At 37.7% G+C, this 27,526-nt stretch overlaps 1 protein-coding gene and 1 long non-coding RNA gene across 5 annotated transcripts in view; one reads left to right on the top strand and one right to left on the bottom strand.

Annotated features, from left to right (window-relative positions):
* LOC140663345 (uncharacterized) overlaps positions 1 to 14,274 on the bottom strand; it is a 145,264-nt gene extending 130,990 nt beyond the window's left edge. For all 4 annotated transcript variants that reach the window (XR_012046265.1, XR_012046266.1, XR_012046267.1 and 1 more), the window contains exon 1: positions 12,696 to 14,274. This is a non-coding gene — a long non-coding RNA (uncharacterized lncRNA). The remainder of the gene's footprint in view (positions 1 to 12,695) is intronic.
* Positions 14,275 to 16,237: 1,963 nt separating this feature from the next.
* Sidpn (bHLH protein similar to Deadpan) overlaps positions 16,238 to 27,526 on the top strand; it is a 33,307-nt gene continuing 22,018 nt past the window's right edge. Inside the window, exon 1 of the mRNA XM_072887410.1 lies at positions 16,238 to 16,748. The gene's annotated coding sequence lies outside the window, so the exon portion shown is untranslated. The remainder of the gene's footprint in view (positions 16,749 to 27,526) is intronic.

Here is a 27,526-nt window from a genome sequence, read left to right on the forward strand (position 1 = left end):
TGTAACAAAAAAATAAACGTTCAGTACAAATGTGTCGACTTATCCAAGTGTCCTAAATACTCACCGCGAGAACCGCAGAACACGCGATTACTCGTCTTTTACATGACAATGACGAAGAAGGGGAATCATTTACAAGAATTATTCAATTAAAATTATTTTTTCATAATTTAGCGCGATGCATCAATTTAACTTATATATATATATATATATATATATATATATATATATATATATATATATATATAAGTACTTATCGTTCTTAATCGCCTATAAGTCGAAATATGTAGATAATAATTTAAAAAAAGAATATTTTAAAATAAATTTATATACTTGATACGTGAGACTAAAAGATTGTCAACGGTCACCGATCAAATTTCCACCAAGGAAATTCGACTCCGAGCTCATCATGAAATCTTTAACATTAGAGAGAGAGAAAGAGAAGTGCAGCATCACTCCGATACATCCTATATATATATATATATATATATATATATATATATATATATATATATATATCTGCAACGTACCAAGATTTACTCTGGTCGAAGCTTGTGCGCTTTGGGTGTATGTATCTGGGTTTGGGGCACAATACAGGGCGGGTGTATGTGCACGTGCGGACGTGTATGTATGGCACACGACACGCAAAACGGATGATCGAGCACCACTGACGCCCGAGCCACACACGGGGTCGGTTTGGGAGCTTGCGAATGGCTATGGCGTGCCGAGGGATGATTAATGCACGCCGCCACCACCATCGGCCCCGCAGCACGCCGTCTCTCTGTACACTCGCATCCCCTCGCTGCCGCCCCCTTCACCCTCCTCTTTCCCCCCCCCCCCCGCCTTGGTGTAGGTCGTCGTCGTCGTTTTGCACGCACAGGTGCGGAAACCGTTCTCCGGAAGCGGCGTACGATTCACTGCGTTTGATGCAAACTTCAAGAGCTGCATCTCTTTCTCTCTCTCTCTCTCTCTCTCTCTCTCTCTCTCTCTCTCTCTCTCTCTCACCCTCTCTCTTCCTCCCTTTTTTTCCCCTTTTCTATCTTCTCTTTTCCCCTCTCTCCTCTCTCTCTCTCTCTCTCTCTCTCTCTCTCTCTCTCTCTCTCTCTCTCTCTCTCTCTCTCTCTCTTTCTCTCTTATTTTTATCTTTTCGTTTTGCCAATCACCGTCGCGTAAAAATTGTTCTGTAATATTTTACGATGTGTGAAAATATTTTTTTTTTCCATATTTTATTTTTTCTAACTATAAAGTTTATTTGAGCTAATTTGAATACATTTCTGACAATCTGAGATTTTTACGAAATTACTATAAAAATTTCTTTCATAATGTGTTCTGTCTCGATTCAAGAGAAATACATATAAGGCTTTATTTATTTTTTATCTGATGTACTGATTGTGAATAAAATTTCGGGATTATATAATTGTTAAATATTAATAAAAATTGTCAAATTTGTGCAAACATATTCCTTTGTCAAATTAAAATTGATTTTTCTACAGTACCATATACCTACATGATTTGTTTCTACACTGAAAAATTTAAACTTGCACACCATTCTACATAAACGAAAATAACGTCTAATATCAATTTAGCATACATATATCGTTAAAATATAAATAAATATTATGAAACTTTCAAGAAAATGATTAATTTATTCGACTTCGAATAAATTTTTTTTCTTTACTGACGCAAAACTCCGGGATGATATATTAAATTTTTCCACATTTTTTTCCTCTACAGATTAAATATAACTATGCAATGTTTATTACTTGATTCAGAAAGTATTAGACAAGTTAACAGTCAAATATCGATTCATATAAAAAAAGAGACATCGACACGACAAAAAAATTCACTCGTAATGTTTTCAATTATAAATGGCCGAGTATGAAGCGAAGATGAATACTTCATATTCTTACACATATTATTTTTTTTCCTCTGAATAAATAAATACGTTCTGTATTTTTGTTTAATTCGCGTAAGAATTGTTTTTTTCTTTAACTTCTATATAAAGTATCTATCTCTATTATAAACTATTAAATTTACGATAATAAACTAATAATTTTGAAAATATTAATAATAATTGCCTTTTATTCTAGCTATAGTTGCTTAACAATTTTACAAAGATATATCGAAAACTATTGCGAGTAATAATATATGTTCAAATCTATTTCTCCCTCTCTTTCTGTTTATCTGTCTGTTTTAGATACTTTTCTTGATAATTTAACCCACATTTGCTCACTATAATTCTATATCTTATATTTCACTATTCTTTATGACTTGCTATATAAAATCCGAATATACTTGAACTTAATTCTTAATTCACAAATATCCAAAAATTGAATCAATCATAAAGTTAAAAAATTATCATTTCTTCGATATTTTTACTAAAAACAAGTATGTTGCAAGTTAATCCGAAAATCTATATACGAAAATAAAGTGTGACCAGAAATATACCGTATATGTCACTTGAAGCCGCAGAGATGCAAAATTAAGCGCGACACCTTCGTTACCGTGCGAATCGCGGCATAAAGCTCGTGCGTAATAAAATCACATCGTGGCGGCCGTGCATAGAGAAGCAAATATATAATACCGTGAGAGAGAGAAAAAGAGAGAGAGAGAGAGAGAGAGAGAGAGAGATTCGCCTATCGGCGACAGATTTATCGCGAAAATCCAGGTTTACCTCCATCCACCGCACTCGGCAATAAAGAACCGAAAACTATCGTCCGGATATTGGTCCATATCCAAACAGAAAACCGGCTGTTGGTCTCACCACCAGTAGCACCAGCTACTACCATCGTAATCGCCATCCCGTCCCTTTTACAAAAAATGATGCAGAGATCGCAACTTGCGATTTCAAGGAAACAAACACAATCGCGGAAAATACGGCAAGGAATGTGGATGAAAATGAAGAACGAAGAGAAGAAAAGGGAAAGAGAGAAAAAGAAAACTAGAAAAGAGAACACAAAGACAAAGGGATACAAACGTAGCCTGGGAAGCTTGGCATCGTCCGTAACTGCAGGTCTCTGTCTAAGAGTTAAGCCTGATTTGCACGGGAGTCGTTTTTTTTTTATCATGAATTCTCGATCTAAAGAGAATGATTCTTCTGCGCAAAATAGAATTTAACACACGACTCTTGATTTATGTTTTTGTATTTTGAACTTCCTTTTATTCAAATTTTTTAAGCGATTTTTTAAATTAGAAATACTCAAAAATTTCATTTGTTCAGTTTAATATTAAAAAATAATATTGAATTGTGTAGCTTTACTCTTAAAATTTTATATATAACACTTTTTAAGAAAAAATATTCTTATTTTTAATACTTTTAATATTATATTATATATTTTTTTATACAATATTTTCATATTTCTAATTTAATATTATATATTTTTAATATTATTTTATATATATATTTATATAGTTATATTTATAGTAAATCTGATTTTTATTTTTTACACTCAATCAAGAGAGACAGACTCGAAATCACAGAATAAATACTATGTAATAAATTGATTTTTCTGGACAAAATAAATGATCCTTGCGAAATCTGTGTCTTATCTTATACATGAATTTTTCACAGAGTATGTTTAATTCTTATTTGGAATGTTTTTACATCTTTGTAACATGTATAAAAAATAGTAGAACTTATTCTATTCATTTATTCATTTATTCATCGCTTTAAAGTTTATTAAACATATATACTCACTGATTAAAGATATTTTTTTTCTCAAATAATTAGTCTCTGATATCGTAACTTAGTTTCTCTTCCGCGAGATTGAGAAGTCGGGTAAAAAGTAAGGATAACAGCAGAATTTCCAACAATTCCATATACGCGTATTACTCCTACTTCCCAATCAGCGCGTCGCTCGCCGGAAAAAGCGTCGCGTAATCCGGGCTTTAAGTCGAGAGCGGTCTGCGCACCACGTACATGTGGTACCCGCGTCACACCGTGCATTGTATATACTCACACACACTCATACTCGCACTCACATATACACACACACACACACACACACACACACACACACAAAACGTAGCGTGTCGTCTACGTGTGGCAGTTCGGCGGGTGCGGGTAACGGGGCTGAACCCGTTGCTCCGAGGTGGCAAGACGACGGTGGAAGAGAGAGGGGAGGGAGACGGCGGTGAGCCAGTCGGGGGGGAGGGGGGTTGCCAGGCCGGCGGTGGCGGTAACGCGATAAACGGATTAACGGCGAGCTCGAACTCGAGCCCGTAGTTCGGTGGTCGGGTTCGGTTGCGGGGATGAGGTTCGTGCGCCGCACGAAAGGATGACGGGGGACGGAGAGGGCGAGAAGGGAGAGGGGGAGGGTTAGATGGGATGAGAAAGGTACGGTAGGGTGGGAAAGGGCGGTTGGTGGATGTCACGGCATCGCACGTTGCCCGACACCCACGACCCCGACAACCGCCGCCGCCGCCGCCGCCGCCGCGCTACGTCCCACGGCTCCCTACCCCTCTCCCATCGTCCCTCCCCCGCCACCGCCGTCACCGCTGCAGCCGCCCCCGTGTCGGTGTCATCCCACGCTGCACTGCAGCGCAGCTACCCGCGTCAAAGCTCCGCGCTCGGACGGATTCCCCATCCGCGCTATATCACTTTATGCGTATATGTGCGTATCTATATACACCTACCTGCGCCGCCCGCTCATTAGAGCACAGGACGCGATAGAATAATAATTTATTATGCCTGTGAACCGTGCTCGGAAAATCGTCGGTGCGACTTACAGCTGACGTACGATATAAATCGAACAGGATTAAATTGAGTATATACATATTATTGCGATATTTATTATACGCTCGTACTTGTTAAGCATTGCAGAGCAACTATGGGACTGAATTATTCTTTAACGAACTTAGAGTCAATTTTTCGTCAATAAAAACGTTGAGGCATTTCAAATCGACGTTAGTAAAATTTTAATTTGAGGCTTCATTATCAAGATATCTAATATTGGATAAAAAAAGAAACTTTTGATTCAAGTTATTAAAAAATTTACTCTCTTTCTCTCTCTCTCTCTCTCTCTCTCTCTCTCTCTCTCTCTCTCTCCCTCCTTCTTTCTCTCCTTCTTTCTCTCGAAATTAAACTTTATTCTTGAAATGGATCGCACGTGTGCTTAGATGTATATCCTCTATACGCATTTATAGCTAAACTCGCAATGTTACATACAACGCTGTTTTACTATTTAAAAGTTTCTCTTTTAACGCCTACGAGGATCTGTATTATCTCGAACTGATTCATCCTCGAACAAAAGCGGAAGAGTCATATCCCGTCATACGTATAACGCTGCCATCGATCGCTTCAAAGTTTCATCAGAACTACCGTACTTGCAATCTTTCGTTACATACATCCCCCACAGAGAGGGTAGATTGCGAGAATGTCCTCAGGTGCCTCTACTTAAGGACATCTTCACGCAAAAGAAATCGAAGGGGGAGGGAGGAAGGGAAAGAAGCAAGAGGATACTAGAGGAAGAAGTTGGAGTACGAAGCATTTGCGCTGCCGCGGTGGGTGGGGGTGGTGCGGCTTTTACGGTCGTGCGCCTCGTTTCACGGCGGTTTGATGGTGTCAGGATGAAGCGATGGAGAGCGCGAGGGCCGAGATAATGGCAAAGGAGTGAGGGTGTTAAGAAGAAGATGGTGGAGACGAGAGAAAAAGAGCAAGAAAGAAAGAGAGAGAAAGAGAGAGAGAGAGAGAAGCATCAAATCGAATAGTGGAGAAGGCAACCGAGGCAAAATGGCGTAGCACCAGCGGCAACGACTCGCGGGGGAACTGTGGGGGGGAAACGCGAGGCGAGAACGCCGTGCCCTGCATTTTATCGCGGCGGCTTCATCTTTATTTATCGCCGATACGACTTTACGGCATATATCCTCCGTATTCCCCGCGGGATCCTATGCACTACGTGCGCCGACGAGAAAGAGAGAGAAAGAGAGAGAGAGAGAGAGAGAGAGAGAGAGAGAGAGAGAGAGAGAGAGAGAGAGAGAGAGAGAGATCAGTATGAGCAAGAATGAGAGAGAAAGAGAGAGAGTGAAAGAGCGAAGCAGACTGGGGTGGAAGTAACGGGGGATCGGAGACGATGGTTGACTCCTCGGGAATGCCTCGAGCATTCCCGGATAATTGTTGAAGTTAGTTCCGCGCCGAGCGAGACGTATAAGAGGGTGGAGATTGATTTCTTCTTGGTAAAACGAAACGAAGTCGTACGACGTATTAGGCAAGTACGCTGGCATTTCTTTATCTTTGACATATTCTAAGAACGCAAAAAATAGGAAAATTTTACTCGTAATTGTAATAAATCGTATCGTCGTTCTTACTTGATTAACCCTTACTCCGTATTGTTATTTTTGGCACCTTCCAACTGTACAGGTGGGTCAGTGTATTTTCGATAAATTTATTAATATGTAAAAGTGTTTTAAAAAATCCGAAAAAATATATATACCTAATTTGAACATTCTAAATAAAGACTAAAATAATAAATTTGAAACATAATTTACTTAAATATATTATTTTATGATTATTTGTTTTCGAGAAATTGACGTTGTTAGAAAAATCACAGACAAATGATCCATCGGTATTGTACATATATATATATATATATATATATATGTACAATACCGATGGATCATTTGTCTGTGATTTTTCTAACAACGTCAATATATATATATATATACAATATCTAAAAAACAAAATATATAAAAATATATAGAGTTTTGTATTAATATATATAATTTTTTTTATCGCTAGGAATGATTCATTACCACATAAATGCATGATCGGGGCGCGAGAATTTTCTCAGCATAATCGCCACAAGCATGTGCGCGTGTAGGGGATACACGAGTGTGCATGCAGCTCGCTCGTTATCGACGATCGTGCTTGTGCACGAGCAATCTCCTTCGCCTTCGGCAGCGGACGCGTTGGATAAAGAGAGAAAAAGAGAGAGAGAGAGAGAGAGAGAGAGAGAGGGAGAGAGAGACGACCGACAATACGGCGAGCACGCGAGGGCCATTAAAGGAGCAAGACCTCCCTCGCAATAAACGCCGCTCGTCACGCCCGCTGGAAATGCGGACGTGCACGCGTGAAGCGCGTGTGCTTGCGAGGCGCACACGTACGCGGTAACGACGTAATATAGAGCGCCTCGCGCTAACGACACGCGCGCAACGTTTTCAACGACACGCAGAGTGAGGTCGTAAAGCTCGATTCACACCACGCAGAAATACATGCGCGGTTCATGTGCGTCCGGCTTCGTATTACGATCTCTCGGATATCTCTCGGATGCGTGAGCGAACGTTTATTGCCATCCTGGATAGGTTTCTTCTTGTGAGAAAAACAGAACTGAATACGAAACTCTTTGCGAGACTATAAACATGACGTAACGATAATTATAAGATGCTTTTGCAACGAGAAAAACAAAAATAACATATAAATAATTTTTCTCGCTAAATGTAGGACATTTAATAATTTTGTAGTAATGAAAAACTGTGAAAGTACGATGTTTATATACGTATTGAGTGGAATGATATATTGTTAGATACAATGTTTTACGTAATACAAAATATTATTTTATATAGTGCCATTCATATTTTATAAGACATTCAAATATCTTTCCACAATTCTGTATATATGTATATATATTTGGTATTGCGCAAAGCATGTTATACCGAAATTGTTTGTTTTCTTTTTCTTTACAATGAAAATACAATCGGAACAAAATTACTTACGTTTACGATAACAGCTGATGCTGTCACCGTTTCAACACTATATAATACAGAATCATCTTGAAGTGGGAACCGCTACAAATATCATCTCTTGAAAAAGACCAAGACTTTTATACTGACTCCAATATATGAAAATAATGGTTTTATCTGAAGTTGTGACAATAAGAGAAACACATTTAAATTTTTTTTTTTCAAATATGTCATAATACATAAACAAATCTTGATAAATGAAAAGGACAGTTGAATTAAAATAATTATACGTAAGAAAGGGAGAGAAGAGAGACGATCAACTTAAGAAATGTTCAATATTTGTTGCGCTATTCAATTCCCTTCACAAATGAAAGTATTATTTTTGTGTATGCTAAGTTTCTTCGATAGCGTGCAAACAAGATTTAAACTTTCAAATAATTTTGATTTCACAAGTACATTTAAAATTAATAATAAAAGGAAAGTATTGATAAGAAATTAACTATTTAAAAAAATACTAATGTGCGCATTAATTTAAACATGTATATTACACTTGGTGATTTCAAACTGTAATGTTAAGAGATACTTTTACAAATGCTATCAAGGAATCAGAAGGTTGTTTAAAAGTTGCCCGGGAAAGAGCGATTAGAATAGTCGGAAGAGCAAGCGATCGGAAAAACGGCCGAACAGTCGCGTCATGTGCGAGAAAACGCGGCAGCGAGTGGAAGCAAGAAAAATAACTGGAATGAAAGCAAAAAGAGGATACTGTGCCGCGCGAATAAGGGAGAGAAGAGAGACGAAGCGGGGGGGGACCGGAAAAAAAAAAGCGGGAAAAGGGATGTTGACGCACGTGACCCGAGCGGGTCGCGTGCGAGCATCCATCTCACGGTCTCATCGCCCACTTTTTTCTCTCTGCTCCGTTCCACATCTCTGATATCCCTCTTCCTTTCGTCCGGCATATATCCTACGATGCATTTCGAAGACAAAGACGAGCAGCAGTGTCGCAGAGGAAAAACGGAAGAACGGATTTATCTTGTTTGCTATAGCAGAATTAAATTAATACCGATACTGCATCCGCTGAAGCCAATATTTTACATTACGATATACTATTTTGCTTAAAATGTATTTTTTTATTTTTTTTTTTTATATCAAGTACGTATAGAAAATCTTTGTATAATAAAGAGAGAGAGAGAGAGAGATGGGGGGGGGGGGGAGGGGAAGAGTGCACGTGTGTAATTATATTCTATATATTTTATATAGGACAAAATTTTCTTGTAAATAAATTTTTTTATATATTTTGTATTATATATTTTATATTAGAGATTAAATTAATTCCCACTTCCTTCAATTCCAATAAAAATATCTATACATTTTCAATTCATTTCAAATTTTTAGAAAATCGGAATTATTAAAAACCATAAAAACATAAACGACGAAAAAGACCCACAAGCATGTTTTACAGGCAGTCTTTTTTCGCAAAAATGTTGTCGCGTCATAAACATGTCACGATATGACGAGAATTTAAGAGGAACGCATCCGTCGTCAAAGTACCATCCTGAATCTCACCAAGTTCGCAACGTCGTCAACTCCGTGACTGTCTCATCCATATGCATGACGACGTTTTTAAAGAGGCAACAAATAAATAACAATCCGGGTATTTTCTCTCTTTACCACAATTGATTGTCTCAATTTCGCGATACACCTATCCATCCTCGCTCAGAAGTTAGCCACGTGCGATCGGGATTGTGGAATTGCGGAAATCATAGGCGGAATTAATTCCGAACGGGATACTGCCGATGACTCGCAAGCCGACCATTCTCGGCCCTTAATGATTCTCAAGGCCATTCCCGGCGAAATTCCGGTCGATAATTTCACGGAAGGTACTTGATGTTTCGATACACGTTTCCGTCTCGTATGAGACACACGTATGAAAGGTAACAACTACTTTGTCTCCCTGAAAGAAACATGCGCCCTCAAAGCTTTATTATTCTGAGACTGGAAATTAACAAATTTGCTCAATAATCCATTATAAAATTTAAAATTCTAATTTTTCGTAAAATTAAGGACATATCTGATTTATATAAACATTAATTGTTTTTATAATAATAACCATTGTTTTCCAAAAAAACGTTTTGATATCTCTTGTATTTAAAAGAATTTATTCAACTAAATTACATAATAACAACAACAATGGCAAAAGCAGCAACAGCAACGACAACGATTAAAACAATGGCGATAATAATAAGATAATAAATTATTCGATAATATTGGTAAACTTTAAGACTGTTTCACCGGTATTTCCATTATAATTCCGTAGGATACGAAATTATTCAAGAATTTTTTGCGTAATAATGCGAATGCTTGGAGTAGGACTTCTGAAAATCTTCACGCAAAATCAAGATGCGTTCGCAATAGGTCCGGTGGCGAGATTAACCGCGTTGTAATCGCTATTCCGAGCAATTTCTGCGGCACGGCATCTATTTACGGGCTCGTTACGCCCACTTATGTCCGCGAGGTGTGCCCGAGCGCCGAGCGCCGAACGCTCAATTATTCGACCTTCATCGAAGGCTCAAGATAGCATCGAGTTTCTATTTGACAATTAAAAGCAGAGATTTCAGTCATGAAAGTGAAGAAAGTCGTGAAAGAAGAAAGTGGCATTTTCATAAATAATTCGATTAGACAATCGATAATTGCGTAGTATAAATTTGTCAAGAATTAGTCTCAAAAAACCTTATTCTCGTAATGTATCTTATATTTCTGTTGTTCTATTTTATATTTTACAATTGCTTTTTAAGTTAGACGTATTCTGGTACAAACTGTTAATCATAAATTTCTAATAAAACAAAACCATGTTCGATTAATAGATAGAATTTGTTACTTGTTTATCGTCATTGTCCTTAATACGATTTATCAAGAGTTATTTAATACCGTAATACTCTACACAATTAAATTTTGTTTGATTAAATTTCCGTGACATATAAATTTTTGAATTTGCAGAAAAAAAAAATATCTGTCCTCTTGCGCTCTCACCGCAAATGTTCACATTCGCATGTTAATTCCACGAATACTTCATATGAAATATAAAAAAATGACTAAGGGACAACGTCGAATCGATTTTTCGATAAAAAATATCAGTTGGTGAAAGAATTTGCGTGTGGGAGAGCCGAGAGCCTACCCTACATCGTACGTACAACGCAATATTAAGCGGCGCGTAACACGTGCTCGCACGCTCGTGGAAGGGAACGTCGTCGATAAGACATGGTTGGCAGCGGTCGATCCCCGACAGCGGGGAGACAGATCGCGCTCGTTGGCCACCGTGGCCGTCGCGATAAGATAAGTTCGCGCCGCCACTCACGGTATATGCGCGTGCTCGCGTGAATAATAATAGAGAATGCGAGCAACGAGTCGCATCGCGCTGCATCGCGACCACACACATACACACGAACGCACATGTACACACAACGAGCGTACGTAGGTAGATACCGGCTCATTGGTCGCGCCGTATAATTAATGGGGACGCAAACCCTGGGTGACGTTTGTATGCAAATGCCGGCATGTACAATCTCTCCCGGTCTCTCCTCGCTCTGCCCACGGCCTATCACCACGGACGCCGATGGACGTCTCGCTGTGTATGTGTGAAACTAGTGTCTCACTTTGTGGAAATTCATTAATTGTTGAGAATTCTAGTTGTATTTTTCATGATTCTTGATTTCTTGATAGATTAAACAAATAGTTTTGGTTTCTAGATAAACAAAAAAATGTTTGGAACAAACTTAGACGCCAAGTTCACGTTACGTCTCACTTTTTGTTGCCAGATTTTAAGCGCTCGAGAGTTTCACAGTAGTTTTACAAAAATGTACATATTTAGAAAAATAATAAAAATTATTAGAATATTAATGAAAACAAATTAAATTAACTGTCAATTTAAATACTAGTAATATTTCGATAGTTCTATCCATTTTAAATAAGATTTCATATTATTCTGCAATCTTTTCTGCAAAACTTTTTATTTCCAGAGAGAGTTCTACATATAAAGATTATTAGAATATTTATTAAATTAGATCATCTGAGACCCCAAACGTATAAATACCGAGATAAGACGCTAGTCATATTTCGATAGTTTTATCGACTTTAAATGAGAATTTATGTTATTCCGCAATCAATTTTAATTTCTAGCGAGACTTCTACGCGTATCAATTATTGAAATATTCATTAATCAAATTAAATCGCCTGAGGCCGGACATGTAACATGAAATCTCATTTAGAGTCAATAGTACTATCGAAATACGACTAATGTCTTGATACTTACACGTCCGATGCCTCGGGCGATCTAATTTATTCTAATTTTTTTATTTAATATTCTAATAATTTTTACGCATAAATTTTGTAATAAATAACTGTGTTAATAATTGTGTAAAACTTTCAAGCGTTTAAAATATGACAAAGAAATGCTTAAAAAATCGTCAAAAGACAAAGTAACGGTGAACTTGGCATCTCAGTTTGTCTCGAGCTATTTTTTTTTAATTATTTGTTTAATGTTTAATCTATCAAGATTTCTAAATTCTTCTATTAAAAATTAAATCAGACTCTCAACAATTAATAAGTTTCCATAAAGTAGAACGCCAATTTCACACACCATTTACATTAGTATTTGATATGTAGCAATAAAATTTTCTATTTTTTAATTTGCATTTTATAAAACGCAAAATCACATTCCATGCATTTTTTAACTATATAACATTTAATGCGTCAGTATATTAGTTATTTATATGCTTATCATGTAAGATAAATAACGCAATGTACAAAAATTGTAGAAAAATATATGCAACAAATACATTTAATTTTTATTGTATGTTTTTGAAATAATTTCTATCATATTATTAATAAATATTTTTCAATCATATATTCATAAAATAACGATATTTATTATTATTCAATCGTAACTCGTCCGATTGATACCTACACTAATCTATCTCGTCACATAATCGGGATTAAATATATTATGTAATTAATTATAGACTCACCAGTTGTAGTCTCGTTGTTTTTTTCTTCAATCCATTCATGTCTCTATCTCAAAGTCCTTTGATTATCGATGATAGTCCGTCGCACATGCACTGAATCAGTCAATTGAGTAATCAATTGTCAATTATAAATTATTATCACTCACGAAAATTGCGATATTTAAAATTCAACCATCACACTTTTTTCGATGCATGTTTATTTATTCAGATATCATTATGAAAAGATGCCGAAAATCAAAACTTGCGATACTTGCACCGAGACGTTCGACGATATATGCGTATATACTTTCGATCGAATATCGATTACCGATACATGTATTCACGGCACTCGCGTAATTATAATAATCGCCTGACACTTTTATACGGCACTTCCGATATTTATGCACGTTAATCTACTCAAGACATTTATCATATTATTCACTATCACTCACGACATGAAAAAACACACGCACCTGAACGCACACGTACTTTTTGTCCGATATTTATTCTCGACACTCCCATAATTCATGACCACTCGACAACGAACGTAAAAACGCACGTTCATATTCGTGACGCTGTCGTGATCGTTCAACGATTGCCATTTGATATCTAGCAGAGATGTAGTGAGGGAGAGATTTATACGAATAGTTAAGAGAGACCAGAGACCGACACTCGACGAAACTTCGACGGAATATTTGAAAACACACACGTACTCGTCTAACACGGTAGACGCAACTTGTTTGTATATAACCCGCCCTCGCGTCCGCCTCCCCCCCCCCCCCCGATTTCGAGAATCGCCCGGCGAGGCTCCGTGTTTTTGAAGAGAGTTTACGTCGCGTCGTGTCAAATTCCACGAATGAACGCAGCGTCATGACCCCGAGAGATTGAATCTCGATCCTGAGATACTTACTTATCTTTCGAGATATATGTTGTAATATCCGATACTTTTCTCACCCGATATTCTCGAAATCCATCTAACGGCAGCCATTCGGCGGGAGGGGGGGGGGGGGAGAGAGTGACTAGTGAAACCGCGATTATACTAACGTTCACACGCTGTTCGCTTCGTTGAAAAAGGAAACTCGATAAGATGTCTGTCAAACGCGATTCATGCACCGAGCAAATATCGATCACTATTATTCACAAGATTTAATGTCAATGTAATCACAGTCACTCGATGTTTCCTGCTCGACACTCCTGAAATTCAACTCGCGACGGTTGCCGTTCGGCAACGAGTGACGCGTTTTTCAAGGATACCAACCGTCAAGATTTCTGTAGTGAAATTCGAAAGGACGAAACGTCTAACTTGGGCGCGTTTATCCTCGTTGTTAAAAATATTGATTCCCTTAAATTCAACATTTCCATAACTACTATCATAGTCGGAATAACATGTCTGATATTTATTTTAGCAATAAAATGTTATTTCCTTGATACGAGGCAGTTAATGTTAAATCGCAAAAAATCTGCAGAAACTCACATGAAAATTGCATACAATTCAATTACTTGCCCAGTTTGTCTTGTCATTTTATATTCAATGGCACAATATAGCGATATGTTCGTCTCGCAGAGCGCGCACTCCCAAAATACCATTAGAATAATATTTATAATATTTAGAATATACTAACATACATATATTAATATATTTTATGATTATATTGTATATGATAAATATTATTCTAATTTTTATTATTATGTTATATATATATATATATAAAATCATGCGTGATATTTTTATTCAATAATATTATAATATATATGTATATACGAATAGTGTATACGAGTATTATGGTATAATTTTTACGAGAAAATATTGCAATCATTCAAATATTTTGATGCACAAATAAATATATAATTGTTAACAAACAATATATAATACAAATATATAATTTATCTTCTTTATAGTATATGAGTGACGATGAGTGAAGATACGAGCATTTCGAGAGTGATCTAATTTGTTTAATTAATATTCTAATAATCTTTATGCATAGAATTTTTTGTAGAAACTGTTTTAAAACTCTCAGGCGCTTAAAATCTGATAAGAAAAATTTTTAAAAATCATCAGCAAACAAAATGACACGTAACGTGAACTTCGCGTCTCACAATCAGTTTGTCCTGTGTTATATTTTTAGTTTAAGCGACGGATTGCGATTGTCTGTTTAGAGGGAAATTCTAGAATCGAGTCCCGGTATTTTTTCTGTTCGAGAAAGGCTTACAAACTTCTCAAAGTATAATTGGGTTTCTCTCGCTATCAACTCGCTATTCTGATGTAATGCGAAATAATTACCAGATTATAATCCGGTATAATCCATGACGGATTCTTCTCTGACAGCGTAATCGGTGATGGAATTCTCCCGATGAATCTGTCTCATTCTTGACGAAGGAGGCGGAAAAGGGATCGTTACGCAACGTGCGCGCAATCGATCGATCGGGAAGCGGCAAGTCGCACGCTTCCCAGCCGGTGTGTTTAATCGAGGAGTTAATTTGCGTAACTATCGCGCCACTAGGCTGTGCCAGACTGCACTAGACCTTGGTAAAGACTAAATAGCGCATATTCAGCGTCGATCTCGTTACAAGTGCGTTTAAAAGCGTTTAATTCCGCGGCGCCGTTAACGACGTTAGAGTCGCATTGTTTCGCGGTGTCTTTACTAACGTCTATAGTAATATTCGCCGCTAAAAGTAGTCGATGCTACGTAGTTCATACAAAAATAATCATCCCACTGTCGTATGTTCGTTGTACATGTAACGAGAATGACTATAGAGTAATTCGAGTTAAACATATATTCAGACTCACGTTAACAAGAAGTACCTCCGTTAATTCTCTAAAGATGACGCATCAATTTATGAATGATATGAATGATAAAGATAATTTCTCCTTCGTGTAACATTACAATTTTTGTAACACTACTATATTTTGTTACGCGATAATATTTTCAAATCAATTCAGTTTCTATGCAAGATACATAAAATATTTATTAATGAAAAATAGAGATTTAAATCAATGTTGTTCGTAAATATATATGCAACTAATTAAATACTCTCTTGATGAATGTAAAATAAAATTCTTTAACAAATACATTTCCATAAAACGCATAAAAAGAACAAAAATGAATGTCCAGGGTATCAAATGCAAGCAACTCAACATTGCACTTTCATAATGTATTTCTTAGTATTTCAATTATATTTATTCTTCCATTAAAATTTTAATAAGTTGTCGCATGATAAAAAATTTTCTTGTTTAATTTTCCTGCACGAAATAACATCTTTCGTACATATCACGTCACTTCGCGAGACGCGATCACGTGTTACATAAAGGTAATTGTACATTAGTCGCATCACAGCGTCGCAAGTCTGAGGATCCAATCAGCGTCCAGCTAGCTTGACGCTGATTGGATAGCACGGCACTTACGACATTTGCGAGGTAGACCTTTAAGGGAAGCTCTCCTTTAAACCGTCAGTTTCGCGCAGGCGCGCGGCAAAGGAGGTCATCGGAGCCGTTCCCTCTACGCGTTACTAAGGTTAGTGTATGGTATTACTACGCGCGATATATGTGTATAGTACGTGAATTGTAAGATAAGTATCGAGAAGACTGAATTTAATAATTATTTCGTTGTGGTAAGGATCCGCGTGACCGTAATTAGCGAATCTTTTCGATAATCATCGTGCCTTTCTTCGTGCTTTTCGATCGTTTTGGAAAGATACTTTTCCGATACGCTCGTTTCACGTATCTCGTATTTTTCGCAACCAGGAGTGCGCCGGGATTATCGTGGAATCTCGAGAAAGATCGAAAGAGACATCGAGGAAGATTCACAAAAGTGGACTAATCGGTGTAAGTAATCTCGTCATTGTCCGCGATCCCGCGTAAAATGTGCCCATTTGTCCGCCATGATTGTGGAGGTGTATTAACCCTCTCGAGATATTCGTTCGAATGACGTCAAAAAAAGTCGGGAGTGTCGAATGAGTCTACGAACGTTTCCGTTAGTGCAGTGGTATTAGTGAGTCGCGTGATCGCAATCATAACGTTTCTGATGTTGGACATAACCTCGTTATCGACCGCGATATCCTGGCCACTATCAACTAAACGTAAGTAACTTTTAATGTTTCTAACAATGTAACGTCTTGCATGTAACTTGTAAGTGAGAAAAATATCCACTTGCTCGTTTGTTCGTGGAAAATCCGTAGCAATCTTTACATCCTTTATTTATCTCTGACATAAATTTTTTTTTAATTCATTCAAAGTAAATCTCGTCTCTGAAAGACGTTAAGATTCTAGTAATTCTTGTTCCTTCTTTATTGCCTTTGATTTTTTCTTCTTGTGGCCAATATTTATCTTGTTCTGTTTGTTATCAAATTTGTTTTACATCTGTAATGTTTATTCTTGTTTCGAATCTCGATTCACTCTTTAATTAAGTCCATATAAAGTATTGAATTTCGAGATTTATATTGTTGCACTTTTTGCGCGTATTTGATTGACAATTTGTTAACAATTTCTTGACAATTCGGTAAAGCGAGCGCTATTTTACTTCCAAATAATAATAAAAATATATCCAAAAAATCCAAGTGATAAAAATGTATGTTTAAGCAAATATAAATTACCATTTTATTGTAACTATTATAATTCCATAAATAATATTTTTATTAAACTTGTAAAATATTTATTTATTTATTACAAATAATTTTTATCATTGCTGCATCTGTCATTACTTTATAAAACTTAATAAAGTTTATTCGACATCATCGACCAATCAATAATCTACAGTTTAATAATTTAATAGATATAATATTAATTTGATACACTTCTCTTAATATCAATATATTATTTACTATTCCCGCTTACGAAATACGATGTCACCAAACTGTCAAGAAACTGTCAACAAATTGAACTCGTAGGTAATTAAACATGCACTTCTCAAAGCCACCGATTGCCAATCAGATACACGGAAAAAGTGTAATATAAATCTCAAAATTCAACTTGAACACGCTTCATGAGTTTTTATCATTTTTTAAATTATGGATAAGTGTATACAAAAAAAATTGAATACCTATATACATATAATCTCTTCCAATCTTCTACTAAACTAATATTGACATGATATTTTATACAAAATGAAAAAATATAATGAAAAGATAAGTATATGTATATTTTTAGAGTATAACGTGAAACTGTCCGAAATGAATAAAAGTATATGAAAATAAAAATTGAGATCGGTGGATAAAATCGGCAACATCGTTCGTATTTTTCACGTTTTCTCGTTTCGATTCCTAGACATATTCTACGGCACATCGCGAGGAGACTACCGTTACTTACAATTAAATCGGGCATCTACTCGCACGAGTGGATCGTTCGTGCCTGACGAACGCAATCGCATAGGCCGTAAATATCCAGGTTACGATCCAGGTTTCCCTCGACGCGCCGCGACGGCTTTACGGCTGCGGGAGAGATATCGCAGCCGACGCGTCGCGTCGCGTCGATTCGCGCGAGCGCGTCTTATGTTACGGACGACCAATCGCGTACGCGAATCCGTGAGTGCGTAATAACTCGCAATAAATATCAGACGCAACGACGCATTCGTGCCGCCGGAAATATTCCCGGATAGACTCGCCCACGTGCTCACGGTTAAACACAGAGCGCAAATTGTAATATATAATATATATAGAAAATAATATATATATATATATATATATATATATATATATATATATGTGTGGATATACGTAAACTAAATTAATTAATTAATTAATTAAAATTTAAAAAATACGTTTGGAAAAAAACGTGAATTTCCCAAAATTTGCACGATCGAGATCTGATACTATTCAATCGATACGTGCGCTACACATTCCGAGGTGATAAAGTGAGATGTATATAACTGAGACGCACGTTTTGCGGACACCCGGTGGAGGATTATGAAAATGCGCGTCGCGGAACGACCTGGCAGGGCCGCGGCGGAATATATACAGCCGCGCGGCCGTGTATCGTGGGAGCCGCGGCCGGTAGTGGCACGAGGACCATTAATGATGCATAACCCGTTGGCGTTAGCCTGGCAGTCATAATGACCCAGTCGACTGGATGGTTGGCTGCTGGCTCGTCGGTCGGCTGGCTGGCTGGCTGGCTGGCTGGCTGCCTGCCTGCCTGCCTGCCTGCCTGCCTGCCTGCCTCGGCGTGCTCGTGTCGAAACGCGGATGCGTCGTTTCAGTGGTTATATATGAATGAGGCACGCGCATGCACACACGTACACATCCGCACACACACACACGCGCGCGCGAGCGCATAAATATATGCACACAATTTTACATATATATAAAATTTGTATGTGTGCACGCATACGTACGCATGAGTGGCGGCGGCTCGCGGCTGTAATGGCACTCCCGCCGACGCCTCTCCTCTTGTCATTATCCTTATTTTCGAATGCCGTTCCACAACCGTTCCCTTGGCCCCGCTTCTGCCGCTGTCGGTCCATCGTGGGCCGCTTTATGGCACCGACGTGCGACCTTATACCATCGTCGAGGCTTTTTGCGTTGGAAGCTGCCGACGCGCAAGAGGCAGCGCGATGCGAGGGGATGGGGGGAGAGCAAGATGTGACGCGAGGATACCGCCGTGAGACCGCTAAAATAAATACACCGGAAGAAGATAGAAGCGCGCGTAAAGCCATGTTTACGAGCTGCCAGATTTGGACGCTGCTAGCGTTTTCAACGTTTTCTGGAACGTGCGTACGTTCATGGATGAAATATGCGAGCGAGCCATACACGTTTTGTTTTTCTCCTTCATTTTCACAGTTTTAAGAAACTTGAAAAAATTTTAATTTTTCTCTCCTTTATATGTGTAGGAATATTTATTTTTTTCTACGTTAACACTGAATGCAATTTTTTTAGAAAAAAGATAATGGACAAAATAGGTTTTCTGCCTAAAAATGTAACATAAATTATGCATGTAATTTTATGTTTTTTGAAATTCTGAATATGGCGGTAACATTGTTATTTGTCTAAAACTGTGAGAAAATGGTCAAAATCATTTTAAAAACTCAAAGTATTTTTTAATAGTAATATGATTTTAGTAACAATTTTGTGTTAATTATTTGCATGTATTACATATATATTTTATAAACAAAGAGCCAATCTATTTTACCTATTATCCTTTTCTAACTTTTAAAAAATTTCATTTTTCTTAAGAAGCTAGATTATTTGACGAGATTAAGTTTTTACAAAAAAAAAAATGGAATTATTTACTCCAGGAGACATCCATTGAAGATTTCGATATTTTTTCAAAAAATGATGTATTTAAGCATAATATCTGCTCGAATTGAGCCAAAGCAACTCCCGTACCTACATGCCACCACACAGCGTAATGCTGACAAGTAAAAGTGTCCACTTAACGTGCATTCTCATCTCCCAGCCGACGATCGCGATAACACTCGTACGAATAAGTACATATGTGCAAGATAAAAGATATCGCGGACAAGGCCACAAACATACCATTTCGAGATGCCTCAACTATCTTGTCGTTTAGACAAAGTAATCGATAGCGACAGTTTTACTCGTGTAGTTTCTGTTTGATTCCTAAAATCGATCTTTCCTCGTACTTTCTCCGTCTATAAAAGTCGATTAATATTCTGAAGTTGTATAATATGGTACATATATATTTACAATAGGTCTGTCCTAATGCTGCTACAATCTTCATACTCTAAATATTTTTTTTTAATGCGCAATATAGTCTCGCTAGAATTATCTACTTTTAAATATTAGTTTTAGCTAATTTGAAAAAAGCAGAAGAAAAAATCTAGAAAGAATTTTTATCTTTTAAAGCACGAAATCACGATTGCAATACGATAAATAATAATCACAAAATCGAACATTGTATTTGACTTCAAAACATATCTAATTACCTATATATGAATTCGCTGGACATTTCGTTAATGCACGTAAATTGTTTATTAATAATGGACGAGTTAATTCCTTGAAAACGGCAGATCTATACGTTTTGAAATTTTTTCAAAAAATGGCAAATATACACATAAATATATAAATTTTTACCTTTAACTTAAGCGATAAATGTTGCATTTTTTTCATCTTTTACACTCATTTTTCTTCTAAAACGTAAAATTTTCTAAAAATGGAATCAATTTAGCGACTTCAGAATTCAATTGATCAGAGAAATTATTAATCAACATGCAAAATTAATTAAAAGAAGAAATGGAAAAGAAGAAGTTTATTGATGGACATTTTCTTTTCATATTCAATCTAACGGTGAGTCTAATAAAAAAAGAAAAGCAAACATGTCTTATTTGCAGCCAGTGAGAAAAGAAATATGTACGTGTAAAGTACGATGTTGACTCTGTATAACTAATTGCTTGCTAAGGAATATCATATTTCAACTCACCTGTCAAAAACGAAATAGCTTTGTTTTTTATAAAATAAAAATACTTTTTATAAATTTTGCAAAAGTTCAATTTTTCCCCAAAAAATAGCCGCCCAAGGGGTTAAGGCGACGACGATATAATCGACACGGCGCGGCGGTCTCCTTAATCCGTATCAACTATCCTATCTACGGCATTCCGCAGAGCGTACCGAATTCGCGCGTGCTGCACGTGGCTGCCACGCCACGCCGCACGTCATACCGTTGCCATGCCGAGCCACACCGCCACCGCCGTTCCCGCAAGCTCTCGCTAATGAGGATTGTCCTTTCTTGCATGCCGGATAGCATTTCGACACCGAGCGTCTCGAATTTCTCGCGCTCGCGTCTCTCGTTCGTTCCCTCTCGTGCACACTTAACTCCCTCCCCTATCGTCTCTTTGGAAAGGATCGATGCCGAAGTCATCGAGCAAATCTTCTCTATCTCATTTGTCTTTCGTCCATCTCCTCTTTCGTTTCAGATATTATCCGTTAGACGTGGGCATCGCGATTTAGTTCAAGATTTTAGGAGATATATGAAGAATAATTGCCAAAGTGTTGTTCAAGTATTTTTTATATTTTTATTGATTATATTATATATCGATTCAAGTATCATAAAAAGCAATATTATGGGATTATAAAATATTGAAAATATTATAAAAATGCAAAAACTTTTACTATTTACGTTTTACGCAGCTTTTAATATAAGTTAATCCTGATCGAGACTAAATACTCAGTGCGTATGTGTTATTTTATATATCTTATCTATATCTTATCTCAGGAACATGTTTCATACTACTTTACAGACTTTGTACGGCAATCGAGATTTATTGTAAGCCCCTAACGCATTGCCATAATTGTACAAGTTTCTCAATAATTATCTGAATGACAAAAGCAATTTTTAAAACTGACATTGACAGTATACAAATTAGTAAGCGATCCGTGAACAGATGTTTTTTTTTGTTATATTGCTGAAATTTCATTGTAAAAACCTAATTTGTACTTATTGTATATATGCTTAGAAATTTTATTACACACAATCTCTCTCTTTCTTTTTCTTTCTTCTCTCTCTCTTCCTCCCTTTCTTTTCTTATTCTCCTTTCTTTCTCTATACTCTATCATAATTATTTCTTTTATTTCGAAGTATGTTACAGAATACATCTTTCAATGTCTATAACTGAAAGTGTTTATTAATATTTTAGTTTACAAAACAGATCTGTCTCTCCTCTCTCGCAAACGTAGAACCACTTGTATTTCTTTATTATTTTAAAAAGAATAGATGACAAATTGAGAAAAGAAAGAGAGGCGTTACACGCGCGCATATTTGTTATTGACGTCGCGACCAGGCCCAAGTACGTATATGTATACTCCTAGAAAGCGGTGCGTACATGCGAAATGCGATTGCATACTCGCACGCACGCGAGCCTGGCAGAGTTCATTAAAAATATACATCCGCGTATTTTCTGCGTTGCGCGGCGCCAGCGTGTTCGTCGATTATCGTTTAACACACGAAAAAAGCAGTATGAGACGCGTTTGTCAGTAACGATATATACGTAATATGTATGTCGCGATATGTGGCTGAAACTTTACACGATTGCACGTGTATCTAAATGATGTTAAAGCTGGAGCAATATTTCGATGATGGAATGATAAGATGTAAATTATTGTGAATGTTCAGTGAATTATAGTAGTAAAAAATCATTGTAGAATCTTATGGAAAATCGGCAATGAAATGATATGTTTCGTTGCATTTAAAAAACTAAAAAAAAATCCAGCAAAAAAATATAATTAAATAAATAAACATATATTTATATATAGAATATCTTCATATATATTTTTTTTCCCCTTTTTCTTGTATGATCTTTGTTCGTATAAAGGAAAAATAATACAAACAAGTAAATAATTGAAAGAATCAAATATAAATTTATATTATATGAGCATTTTTTCATAATTTTTTTCCTTGTTTCTTCAAATTTTACTTTTTCTAAAAAACGATGCAAAAATTATTCTTCTCTAACTATTTTTCAATTCTTATTATTTTTTCTGTACGGATAGAGATTATAAAAAAAAAAAAAAAAAAAAAAAAAAACATATGTGTACATATTTTATATATAATTATATATATATATATAGAATTTTTTCGGATACTTTTCCGTTGCAATCAACTATAAAATTTTTTTCGCACATTGAGAAATTCTAATGTATTTTACGACATATACTTACTTATTATTATCAGCGCAAATGGAATTTAAATTGCTCGGTCAAACCATCTAAAATAAAAGATCTAAAAAAAACGCACGTTTAATATTAAAAAAAAAATTTTTAGTGCAATTATACAAAAAGCGTAGGTCGCGCGAGTCCGCGCGCGTTGAAGAAGCAAGAGCACACGCATTTGCGTACTAGACTACTTTCTATCCCTTGTTTCGCTCTTATACATATATAGCACAGTACACGAAGTGGGAAGAGGACAGAAAGATCGCGGCGCTAATGAGCCTCGTCTCTCGTCGCGGCGCCCGCGTAATGTCTCGCCACCGCCCGCTGTGAATTCGCTCCATCACCTCGCAGCTCGCAGGCCGTGCACCACGACCACCACCACCACCGCCGTCGACGACACGGCCGTGAGCGTGTCGTCGTGCCGCGCCGCGCCGCGCCGTACCGCACGACACGCACACGCGCACGCCAAGAGCGCGCCGCGGCCTTGGCAGTTCCGCCTGGGCGCGTCTCGTCGGCTTAGCTCTACGACGCCGGTCGATCTAACCGCGGCGTGGCTCGGCTCGACGTGACGACGACGGCGTGGCGTGGCCTGGCATGGCCTGGTCTGGCCTGGCGTGGCGTGGCGTGGTGCGGCGTAGTACGACGCGCGACCCGCTCGCAAAAAGCTTCGGAGTACCTTTCCCTCTTTTCTCCGCTTCGGCGCGCCTGCCACCGTCGTCTTTACTCGCCGTTCCCTCCTGCTTCCTCCTTTTTCTTAGCCCGTCTCGTCGTCGGAGAGCTCTTGCGGGTCTTCACCGCGGGACAAAATAGCCTCTCGCCTTTCTCGGCCGCCTCTGCCCCACGGCTGCGTCTCCGCTGTGTCCTCCTACCCCTCCCCCTTTTTTCTGCTTCTCATCATCGTTGCTCGGGTGTCGGTTCCGCGCTTTCCGAGAGCGACCGACCGACCGACCGCCCGGCGTCTGCGAGAATAATGGGTTTGACGTTCGTGAGTGGGTTCTTCGGCGATCCTTGAATCCTCATATGTGTGTATGCGGGTGTGAGTGTGTGCGTGTGCGCGTGCGTGTGCGTCTAAGTCTACATGGCAGTGCGCCCGCACGTCTCGTAGGTAGTTTATATATAGACAGACACGCGCACACATACGCACACGCACGCGTGTGCGGTAGAACAAGCAGTTTCTCGCGACGAAGCTATCGAAATCCTCTTTATATCACACAATTTAATAATAAATATTTAATATGCTATATTATATAAATATCTAAACAATTTTCATTCAAATTTTATTTAAATATAATTAACCTTTAAATAAAAGATTGAGTCATTTGGATTTACGATCGATTTCTTGTCTCTCTTACATTTTAAAACGTGACTTGTCATCTAAGAAAAGCTAGAACCTAGCTAAGATGTAAGAAACTAATGTCAATGTTATTTTATCTCTTGAACGGGTCAAGTGAAAATTTATTTTCGAAAATTCAAATGTGTCATTTGAGGAAAAAAAAAAGATTAATTTATCAATGATTATTATACGGTCGAAAATTATATAAATCATTTACTATTAAATAAATTTATAAGAATCTAATTGTAAGTGTAAGTCTACGCGCAGAGGAGAAAGAGGTACTCTTCGAACAGATCTCGTGTAATTCTATATATGTACATAAGTATGTATATAGGTGCTGAAACATGTTCTTCGAGACTGTACGTATCTAGTATATGGTTCGATGTGCGCGCACGATCAGGATTCCGAAGGGGATGGGATGCAAGATGGTAGGAGAGAAATACACGCGAGATACGCGGAATCAAGGTGAAAGGAAGGAGGAAGTCTACGAGGAGAGGCGAGGCACTTTTTGGTCGAGTTCGACGTGACCGGAGTATCGGAGTTGGCGAGCCGTTCGAACGCGAGTTGATTTCTCGAACGCGACTTTGCGATCCAATCGTGCTAACGAGAGATTCTCTTATGCGGCAAAAATTCACAACCAGACAATTCGCAAAACAAATCGACAAATCGATTAATTGTCGTCGCGCATATATTAAATCCCAAGTTTTTTTTTTCCCCACAAGAGGTACCGATCTCTTTATGATTTATGCAATGTCGGATTCCGACGTGAATTCTAATCACTAGCAGAATAAACTGTATTTTTCATTATTACGATACGCTTTATATAATATACATATATGTACACACATTGTATGTGTATTGTATATACGTATGTATATGTGAAAATATATTTTTTTCGACAGATTTATATGTTTATGGCTAATCCGACATGTCTCTTCGGGATTTGTGAAACTCGGTTTAAATGTTAATGATAGGAATTTCTCGATCGATGAAACCGATATTATTGTCGAACGTGGAAACAACATAGCTGATGTAATAGTAAAGTTAAACGAGCAAATGAATAATTAGATCAAAATAATAATAGATGAAAATAACTTGTTTCTACGGATGTGATAATCCGTTTGTAAAATTGCTAAAAAAAAAAAAAAAGAATTGAACTGAACGTATCTGTATGGAGAGTTAAGGCACAAGATAATTTGTAACGCGAATGCCTTCTATTCTTGCGATGACACCCGGTAGGTGCGGTCGAGCAAGGCGGCACGTTTCGAGGAGGCGAACCCAACCCGTGAAGGCGGGGAGGAGGGGAGAGTGCGGTACATAGGATACATATATACGTCCATCTATCTAACCAGCGCCAGCGGCGTGCGAGCCTTGCCTTGTGTGGGATTTCCCACAGTAGGATGGACTCTCCGCGTCATCGCGCCACTGGCCGCCTACGGCGTGTCCCAAAAGTTCTCATCATAAATCAAGTCATGCGCAGCCGAACATTTTTTCTACAGCGATCGCTCGCTGCGCAATTTCGATTCCATTCTGCTTTCATAGCTCGATAAGAGTGAAAAGATAAGATGAAAAGATAAGCGCAATTAGAAAAAAAAACAACGCGTTTGTTTAAAAAAAAAAAAAAATTAAATTAAATATTGACGCTTTAAAATTTGTTAATTTAAAGACGGAATTTTTTTCATCTATGCGCGAACTACTGCGTAGTTCAAATGTGTAAGTTGTATGACCTAATTCGCAAGTTCACGAAGAATGCGCGATAATAATTGTAACGTCATGTGCGATAATAGGAAACAGCTGAGAGATTCGCTAAGAATGTCACGGACGATTCGAGGTGACATTTGACGAAGATGGAATCCGTGTCGTTATGTTTTCTTTGAAACACCGACACAAGGACGTGTTGTGCGACTACCACTAGCTGAACCCGAAGCGAACGGAAACGAGACCACGATGAAGTTTCCTTTTTCATCGTATCATACCAGGAAAGTCTCTTCGCGAGAAGCGCTGTACGCTTAAGGAGCTTCGATCCCGCTCCCTCTCTTATCTTTCTCCTCTTTTTTCTTAGCTACTTCTCACCCATCAGAACCGACCTTTCACGTTCATGAAATCTCGCGAGTTGTGCGTGTGAGTGCTTAGACGGTACACGGACACACATTCGCTCCGGGCGAAAAAAGAAACTCCAAGGAAAGAAAGATGAGCGTTCGAGAGACGAGAGCAAAAAGAGATGCCCTCCTTATTAGAAGGCGGTAACTAGGAGAGCTTCCCGGCATGGCTACAAACTGCTGGATGCTATTATTCCGACGCGGCAAAGATGCGATGAAGAATATTCCCGCTCTCCGCGTGATTCGTGATGCACAGCGGAGCGTGTTGCTTATCGATGTCTCGGGTCGATACAAGGCGGTGGAGAGCAGTGCGATAACAACGACTCATACACGCGCGCCACGGATGACAGTGAATTGGATTTTAAATTAAAAATTCGCTCCATGATTCCGCGCCCGTTTCGAGAGTCAGATTCGTTGAAACTCTCGGCTACAAGATAATAGAAGCACAGGAAAATATAACGACTAATATTTTCTAATGAAAGTATGAACAAAAAGTTCCCATCAAATATTATGCTATAATATATCATAAAAGAGAGAAAGAAGTGACATTTAGGTCGAACGATTCTGACACAGCTCTATTTTTTATCTTTATCTCATGCGTGTTAATTTCATTGACATATGAGTTTGGAACTTGGGGGGGATATATACATGTAACCAGGTTTCGTTATTCAATTTATTGTTATCTCTATCTCGGTAAAGCGCGAGATTTAAATAAAAAAAATAAACAAAAAAAAAAACAATGTAACACGAAATCAACAATCGTTATCATAGAGTATCCATATATTTCGCGGTTCTCTACATATTATAACGCAAATATAAAATCATTCAAT

This window comes from Anoplolepis gracilipes, chromosome 3 (assembly GCF_047496725.1).
Source record: "Anoplolepis gracilipes chromosome 3, ASM4749672v1, whole genome shotgun sequence".
Classification (NCBI taxonomy): domain Eukaryota; kingdom Metazoa; phylum Arthropoda; class Insecta; order Hymenoptera; family Formicidae; genus Anoplolepis; species Anoplolepis gracilipes.